Below are 9277 nucleotides of genomic sequence, written 5' to 3' on the forward strand. Positions count from 1 at the left end.
ATATTGCAGTTTGAGCTAATTGTCCATTCTCTTAGCTCTCGCTCGTTCCTTCAAGTTTGCTCTGCTGTGTAGCACGAGTAGGTGGTCGGCTGACGGTCACTCATGCAATAGCAAGTTTTATCAGAGAGCCAAAACAAGTAATCATATTGTTTGCAAAAGATACTGATCGAGGGAACCCAGTTTTAACGTATAGAGGGTCTGGTGCGTTTTCCTCCTATTGCACCATTTTTTGAACACTCCTGAGAAACAGAACATTAAGAACAAGCTGCACCTGAATTTAGTCTTTACTGCAAGACCATCGGGTCAAATCTGATGAGCACAGAATGGTTATAATGGTTACAGCTCTTAGAAATAGTCAGTTTTCTGGTTCTGAAAATGTCCTTTTTTGTACCTTTTTAAATAATAATGCTGTTGCAATTGTGGACCAGAAAATGAAGTGTCACTGTGCTCTACAGGACGTTATGCAGCCTGATGAGGAGGAGGAGGAGGAGGAGGAGGAGGAGGAGGAGGCAGTTTTTGGCTGATGTATTAAAAAACACCCTGCAGTTCACAGGATGTGTGGAGCCCACACACAAGATCATAAAATCTATACAGACCACAGTATGAGCGCGTACAGGACCATCAGCAGCTTAATCTGTACCAGAGATGCACTGCAGAATTGAAGTTGCGGCTTCCCAGTTTGTAGTTTTACTTAAAGAAAAGTAGATTATTGAGCATTTTAATGGCAAGCATGACATGTACTGTACAGCCAGGAACAAGACCAATCAGAAATAGTCGCTCCAGTCGGAGCTGCATATAATTACTCTTCTGATTTGGCTCGTAACTCATCCTTAATCGACTTCACTCAGACTCACGAACAATGATGGAACATTAAGAGACTTCCAATAAGTAGCAAGGCACTGATTTTTTCACATTTTTTGTGATCGATACCTTATGTTGCAGCTAAAGCGTGGTGATGGAGCAGTGGATAAGACACACGCCTTTGGTGTGATAGACCCGGGTTCGAATCTGCTGTGAGACACCCACTGTGTCCCAGAGCAAGACACTTAACCCCTCGTTGCTGCAGAGGCGTGTGACCTCTGACATAAATAGCAATTGTAAGTCGCTTTGGATAAAAGCATCAACTAAAAGAATAAATGTAAAGCCATGGGGCTACATCAAACTGGATTTAGTAAAGAATGTGTTGATAACAGACTTTATTGTTTCATATAAGAGGGTTCCAAGAAGCAAACTAACTCAATAGATTTGTCTTCACTTTTGTATTCTACACTGTCAAAGCTTTGGTCACTGTTGTTGTTGTTTGAAGTAAATGAGGCCCTTACGATGATCGTGTTGGAATATTAAACTTAAAAAATTTGCTGTTGTATGAAGCAACATTTGAGTTAATGTCAGCAACAGATCTTTTATTAAACCACAATCAGTCTTATTTTCCTAAAACAAATGCCGGTGAGGTGAGATCATTTCAACCCGTTTCATATTATTCCGTTTTCTTTCAGGAGCCTGAATCTTAACCCTCATTTATACTAAAGTCTTAGGACAACATTTTTTTGTATTCCACACATATCGTTTCTTTATCGAGCTGCTTTGTGCACGGGGGCAAAACAGGAAAGAGACAAACAAAAACTGTTGGTGGGACTGCCGTTTATCCATCAATCACTTTGATGCTACACTGACTTGTAATGGGGAGAACAGTGTCTCTGTCCTCGCCTACAGCGCTGGTTATTGCATTGGAAACCTATGGCGACAACGACGTAATGCTTTACGGAAAACATCCCATGGCAGAGGCTGCGAAGAGACCGAAGAATATGTTGGAAAACAAGAGTAAATATCAGACGTGCTTTTACGCGTTGGCGAGAGCTAAAAGAGCTGAAAGGACGCAGGACAGACGCCAAGCTGGCCTTCTTGCTGTTGGACTAGCCCATTTTTTCTCAAACTTTTTCTATCAAGCAAAAGTGAATTTCATAACACGGGTGACTGAAATCAAACAATAGATTCAGGTCAGCAAAATAGCCCTGCTTGCATCATGAATCACAGTAATGCAACTTTGGGTCTGCTCAACATTTTACCCCTCTGCAGTGGCACTATGCCTCCGCCAGGGGGGCCCGCCCCCCAGTTTGGGAACCACTGGACTTATTACCTGGCTTGCTATGCCTTGTTTTGTCGCTCTTGCTCCATGTTTGGCTGCGATGGCAAAGTTGTCAACTCGTTAGCTTGTGATTGGTGTAGGGCAAGTTACTTATACTTATTACTTGGTGATGTTGTCCGTTACTTTACTATTACCGTCGCTACCACCCCCCTCCCTCCCCAAACAAAGCAGTCTTTCCCGACTTTTTAACTAATATTTAAAACTGCAGCAAGGCGTATATTTCATGACATAATGTTTCTTAACGCCACCGGCTGAATTAAAAAAATAAAGCAAGTAAATCCTGATTTTTAAACTGTTTTTCTGCACATGTGTTGATCACAGCAGTATTCAGCATTTTTACGAAACGTTACGTTAACGCCACTCTCTCCCAACGAGTCCAAGCACGTTTCACGTTGCTGTGCTGTTTTAGCAGATGCTTCAATAAATTAGATTAGATAATTGTTTAAAGTTTAAAGCTTTTTGCTGGTCGCCCAGAGTTTACAACGGACGACAGTGTTCTTTGCATCTTAGACTGTGACACTGCGATACTCCCTGGTTCTCCATTCTTCCTTTCAGTTTTTGGCTAACAGCGGACATTAACGACAAAGTCCAGTGTCGCTGACCTGCAGCGCGTCAAGAGTGGCGCGTTCAGTAACGCAGCGTTACTTGAATTAGTGACTGTAATAATATTACTGTTTTGGTTACTGGGAAAAGTAATAATATTACTGTTTTGGTTACTGGGAAAAGTAATAATATTACTGTTTTGGTTACTGGGAAAAGTAATAATATTACAGTAGTGACGTGTTACTGCCCAATACTGCCTCACATTTCATAACAAATACACGCGTACACCCGTCTTTATTTACGACAGCATCGTTTAAAATACGCTTTTAAATTGGGGGTGCCAAATCACAAAAACATTTATTGCATAATGTTGCTTTAAGATTTCCCTGATGAAAAATATGTATGTGGGCAGGGTTGTCCCTTTTCCACATGAGTAATTTATTTGACACTTCAGGTGTAAATTTAGGCCTTAATGAGTCACGCAGACACACAGCAATACAACATTTCTGTACACTAACTCAGTGTCACACACACACACACACACACACACACACACACACACACACCCTCCAAATTTCAAGCTTTCTACGTTCCATCAAACACACACACGAACACACAGAGGGCGTCACTGTGGTTTGGAGTAGAAAGAGACTCACTGTTGGTTTCATCCTCGCCCGTCGCTGTAGTGACCGAGCTGCTTTGATCCTCCTCGCCACTCTCTCTCTCTCTCTCTCTCTCTCTCTCTCTCTCTCTCTCTCTCTCTCTCTCTCTCTCTGTTCTGAAACATAATGGACGGCGGTAAAGGCAGGCACAGCGCTTTGTTGCCATGGCGATGGCAAAGGAACTAATAACCTGGCGGAGAGCAGATAAGGCCGGGAACAGAGAGAGAGAGAGGACGGGAGCACGGACACACAATGAAGCGAGTGTGTGCATGTGTGTGGGATGTTGGGGTGGCGGGGGGGCATTATGACTGTTGAGGACTGCATGTGTTCATCCACTCCAGCCTTATACGTTTTAAGTATATGTCATATGTGCTTGAAAGGTTGGATTATCAAGCATCTAGTCCAGGAGCCCACGCTTCAACGTGTCTCAATCTAATTCATTGTTGGGATTATAACAATAACAAGGGCCCCTGATGCACGAGTGAGTTACTTTTGTGTCTACCAAAAAAATAAGTTTGACAGCAAAAACTATCCACACCCACAAATGTGTGATTTAAAAGTTTTGTGTGCAAATGCAAAATGTTGAAATCTTGTGGGTGGGACCAACGATGTACACGTCTCTACTGGCCGGTCTCGATCGGAGTGTCAGCTTGGCAACATCCACTGTTAGTAAACGCGAGGGAGAACTTTGAGGCCGTGAAGAAGAAAATCTGTGCCGTCTTAGTGACAGCGAGAATGCTGTGTTTGAACTGGTGCATGTACACTGCTTTTTGACCCCGAGTGCGACCCGTTCTCGCTCCCAAGTCATCACACAGGTGTCGGATATTTAACAGAAAAAAGAGAAAAAGAGATTTCAGTCACCCGTGTTGTCATGAAAGACTGACTAAGGAGGTGGATGGGGTTGGACGCTGGCCAGAAACTGGACTTTCATCCATGGGCTGGTGTTTGTTTCCCATGTGAAACAAAAAGTGAATTTTTTATTCAAGCTACGTTGGTTGCGCAAGTTGCGTAAGTTCCACAAGTAATGTTACTTAACTTACGTAAGTTAAATGACTGAACGTGACGTTTAACTTTACCCTAACCAAGAAGCTTTTTTTGCCTAAACCCAACCAAATTCTTTCACAACGTATCGTTTCAAAACTGCACAGTTTCACGTTAATGAGTAGTTTTATTTTAAGTCTAACTGGACATTGCATATTAATTGTTGACCGCTGAGCCCTAAATGTTGAAAAACTATCGTAAAGGGCTACCCCGGGCGTTAAAAAGCGTCTTGACCAAGCGTCCATATGTGACGAGCCGGGCAGTCAAGGGAGCTGTCGTTTGTGTTACAGACTCACATGATCAAAAAGAAAGATATTGTGGGAAAAACTAACATTAATAAGGTCGAGCTGATGTAATCACGGGGTGCTCTGGAGGTTTGTGGTGCGAACCATGAACCACAACGTCTGGACAAGGAACCTCTCTGCATTTCATTCCCATCCCTCTCTCTCCCCTCGTCTCCCGTCATACCTCACTTAAATAAAAAGGTAAAGGGGTAACTACAAAGTAAAAGATATATATATATATTATTTTACACTAAATCAGAAAATAATGTTAAAAATACGCAAACATGAGATTTACCGTCCCAGAACCATAATTCTGTGTAACTAAAGTGTAACTTTTGGTCTGATGATGGTCAGGGGATCAACAGCAGGAAATACTAATTAGGAATCCTCCTCAGAGTTCTGTAAGTATCCACTTAGTTTTTTTATTATGGACATTTGGCCAGTAGTCGTGCATTAACATTAATTCATTTAGCTTTCATCCAAACTTACAGTCGCTAAACATGTCAGAGGTCAAACGCCTCTGGAGCAACTAGTGCAGAAATCGTCCTCGGGATTAAAGTGCTGTCAAGTTATGTTCCTTGTTTCTGCACGTTAGTCCCGGTACCTGTTTTAGTTTGGTAATCGTCCCTCTCTGTTGTTGGTCTCCTGCTTTGTTTCGCCTTTGTCCTGATTACCTAATGTGTCCCACCTGTTTGTGTGCGTCTGTATATATTGTCCGGTTCCCCCGCTATCTGTTGTTGCTCCCCCGTCATATCACGTCAAGTTTATCTGTTACTGTTTTGGATGTTTGGATTATTCTACCCGGTTTGGATTTATGTTTTTCATTTTATGTCTAGTTTCTGTCTTTTATTTGATTAGACATTACAAACTGTACCAGCGACTTCTAGCGTCTTGCATTTGGGCCCAAAAACTCAAATCTCACAAGCGCTGGACCCACTGACGCTCGTCTTACATCATCTTCCACCACCTGCAGGGCAGAAATCCAGTTTATTTCTTGTAATGACAAACCCATGTGCAATCACATGATCACAGTCCGCTGATCAATGTGGATCCTAAAGATGAATGAAATGGTTCCTTTAGCCTTAAAGTACACAGAAATGGTCCAGAAGCTTTAAACTTTCTCCTTATTTCATGAACAGTTGACATTATGGCAATACGTGGTTTTTAGATTTACAAAGCAAGACGAGGAATTATTTCAATCACCTCCGTGTTTTTCAGTATAATCTTTTTTACTCAGTAATTAAATGGCTGACTGGTTTAGGATGGAGATTTTTCTCTGAAAACATTCGCTGACCTGTCTCCTGATGGGTTAAACTGTAACATCTAAGCTGAAAGCAAATGGAGGCGAGCCTGCTCACCGACACACACCCTGAGAGGGTCAAGAAGCTGTGTGCTGTGGGGGAGGTGCTGAGCGATGGATGTACTTTGAGGTGTTTTCCCCTCTGATGTCTTCCTGATCTTCATTTGATGTCGATGTTTTCAGAGCACTTCCAGGTTGACGGTGGAGGAACACTTCGTCGCTTTGATCTCCGCCTTCAACGTCGGCGTACGCCTGCTGAAGTTTGTGTTTGTGCTCGTCTGGTAGAATATGAGTTTACAGACGCTGCAAAACTCCTACTTAACCTTTTGATTCACGCTCGCACATCCACCAGTCCAGTCTTTCAGAGTGTGAATGAACTTTTATATCTTTTTACAAGACAGTTAAAAACAAGACTAAAGGTGCTTTCAGACAGGAAGCCGTCGCAGCCGCCTCCAATGTCAGTGTAAACTACACAGAGGGAAACGATCCAGGAGCTGATTTTACTCGTGTCTGAGTTTCCTGAGTGATTCACCTTTTTGCCAGCAGATAACAGACAGCTCAGCAAAGAGAGACAGTCAGGGAGCAACGGTCTATATTCGTTAAGACGCCAGACCCTCGTCCTCTTAAAGACGCCCTTCGCGGCCCGAGGCAGAGCGTCGCAGTAACGCCATGCGAGGCTAGTAACCCACTGCCCCCTCTGAAAAAGTTATTCCCCGCTGTTTGTCGTCCTGCATCTTAGCTACGCGTTCATACAAGCGCCAGATTTTGTACTTCTGGCAGGATATAGTGACAGTTTCAGCATATATGAGTGTTACGGCTGTATGTGTTTCTCTGTGCTTTGTCCATGTCCCTTTTCTGTTATGTTCTTGTGTTTTTAATTTATCGTCTTGTTACGTTAATAAATTCCACTGATTTGGTTGTGTTTATCTGAGTTAAGTTTGGGTAAGTGTTGGAGTGTTGTTCGCAACAATGACAAAAAGATCTGGGCACGTTAACGCAGTTATTTTATTATTATTATTTTGAAAGTTCTTTGCTCACTGGCTCTGAATACACATACAGTAGCAACATAATGCAGCTGAGGTTGATGGGAATGTCATTAGCTTTTATGACATAGTATTGGAGAACGGGGAACATAAATGCCTGTAAGAAAACACAAATGTCAAACTCAGGGTGATGCTAGAGGCAAATCAAAGTCATTAGGATTCATTCCCATAAATGTTGTTGAGATATTTCAGTCTGGATCAAAGTGGTGGAACAATATTTTCACCCTTTTATATGTCTAAATTGTGAATTCCAACCTTGGGCAGGTTATTTCAGGACTGACTCACCTCTGGTTACCTCCTGCGGCTCAGGGTTTCAGACGCCAACAATGAACCGCAACATCCTCAGTTTGAATCCAGCTGAGGACCTTAAGTTGCAGCTCCCTTGGTTTTCTGTCATCTCTGTACTGAAGAAATGAAAGAAAGAAACGATTCACCTCATCGTTCATTATCACTATCACTGATTTTATTTCAGGATGGATCTGTTACGTCTTCTTCATTAATATAGTGAGTCACAAGGGAGTTCAGCTGTTTCTGTATTTCCAGCATGGTCATACCGCCAATCTACTAAAATGTTTCTTAACAGCAGAGTGAGGGAATTTGTCTGTGGTGCCTTATTTAAACATGTTGCATGATGAAACAAACTCCTACATGAGCCATAACACAAACACTCCTTCAGCTAACTGACCACACAGGGACTACAGACACTTCCGTATATCTGCAAACAGCTGAGGCCTCTTCTTTGCATTCCTTCTTATTAGGAATGAACAGAGGGAGATAATCCTTCACAGCAAACATAAAGTTCAGTCTTATCCCTCCAGCTGTGATTTTTCTTCTTCTTTCCAGCGGTCTCCTCTCTCTCCTCTCACACCTGTCTCTCTCTCTCTGCACTGTCTAATAAAAATAATCTTGAAAAAAAGGCACAATGAAAGTGAGAGGGAAATGTCAAATATTCTGGATATGGAAGGAATCACCGAGATGGTGGAGTCTATTTCTGACCTCGGAGATGATGTGAGATGAACGTTACTGCCAAACCGTCGGTGTCACGACCCGTAATCGTCCAATCTGGCGAGCGCCGGGCGGAGCGAGCAGCGAGCGCTGAGCTGTTTGTTGTTGTTCTAGGTTGGAGGTCGAATGTGTGAATAATCCAGCATTGCACCCAGCGCTGGCCCGATGCCGGATATCCAGACGCTTCCAGCACACACACACACACAGAAAGACCTTTCCCTTTTATAAATATGCAGACTATCAGCAGCCTGAAATGTATCATTTGATAGCAAAAATAAGATCTTTCTAATCGTGCTACCAACATTTTACAGTGAATTTCTTATCTTCATTATACCTGCACCCTTATACTTATTACACCAGTTAACCCAGTGCACCCACTTAATCCTGTGCAACTATTTTACCCATTATACCCTGTTAAGTGTGCCCATTGTAGCCAGATTATACCCCCAGATAATCCCCATACCAGTGTACATAGTGTACCTATCATACCACATCTACTACCACTGTACCTGTAATGTGTAATCTTTACAGTAATTTAAACATGAACCAGGGAGTCAATACCTTAATCAATATATTAATATATTATAATATTGCACTGCAACGACGGGCAGGCTAAGATTCACAGCTGCTGTTTCGTCTAATTCTTTGTTCAATCCAAGCTGTCTTCCAGAGTCAGAACCAGCACCATTCTTGACTGTTGAAAACAGACACCCCCTGGTTTCGGGGGCAGCCGGGCTATGGTGGAATCTGCTGACTGATTTTTATCATTTTCGCCATTTTAAGTCCAAAATCCGGTCGCCATCTTGATTATTGCGCTATACCTGGGAGCTGCCTGCCTTCTCTCGTCTTTTCTGCAGAGAGGAAACGTGCCGCTTTCGACAACCTGGTCTCATGGGATATACGCACTTCTGATTTGTGTCTCCAGGGCTGCAGACCTGATTGGCAGGGTAATCAGCAGCACGGGACTCACCTGGGCCCGGTGTGCCCCATGTAAGCCGGAGTGCCGGTCAGTCTTGGTTGGGCCACCTCATCTCAATGCTTGATATGTTGTCTTTGGTTTCTTGCAGCACTTCCATCCGCTCCCCACACCATTGGTTTTGCTTATTTTTCTTAATCTCAATAAATCAGTTTGTTATTTAGTTTACTCGTGTGTCTCCCGTTTTTGTTACAGTCCAAGAGCTGGACTGTGACAGTACGTACACACGTTCACTACTGTAAAATAGTATATCGCTTTGTGCACGTTCCTGCTTGTA

General features: G+C 42.8%; 1 long non-coding RNA gene across 2 annotated transcripts; it reads right to left on the reverse strand.

Annotated features, from left to right (window-relative positions):
• Positions 1-7026: 7026 nt before the first annotated feature.
• On the reverse strand, positions 7027-9064 carry LOC119889126. Of its 2 annotated transcripts, none has more exons than XR_005442011.1 (3): positions 8016-9064; positions 7305-7423; positions 7027-7116 (listed from the first exon to the last, which is right to left on the reverse strand). It is a non-coding gene; the product is annotated as an uncharacterized LOC119889126 (long non-coding RNA). The 2 variants fall into 2 exon arrangements; XR_005442010.1 differs by lacking the exon at positions 8016-9064 and adding an exon at positions 7705-7870.
• Between the last annotated feature and the right edge of the window lie 213 nt (positions 9065-9277).

The sequence above is a fragment of the Micropterus salmoides genome, unplaced genomic scaffold (assembly GCF_014851395.1).
Source record: "Micropterus salmoides isolate LMB-PRFRI ecotype aquatic unplaced genomic scaffold, ASM1485139v1 Ms_hic_scaffold_5, whole genome shotgun sequence".
Classification (NCBI taxonomy): Eukaryota; Metazoa; Chordata; class Actinopteri; order Centrarchiformes; family Centrarchidae; genus Micropterus; species Micropterus salmoides.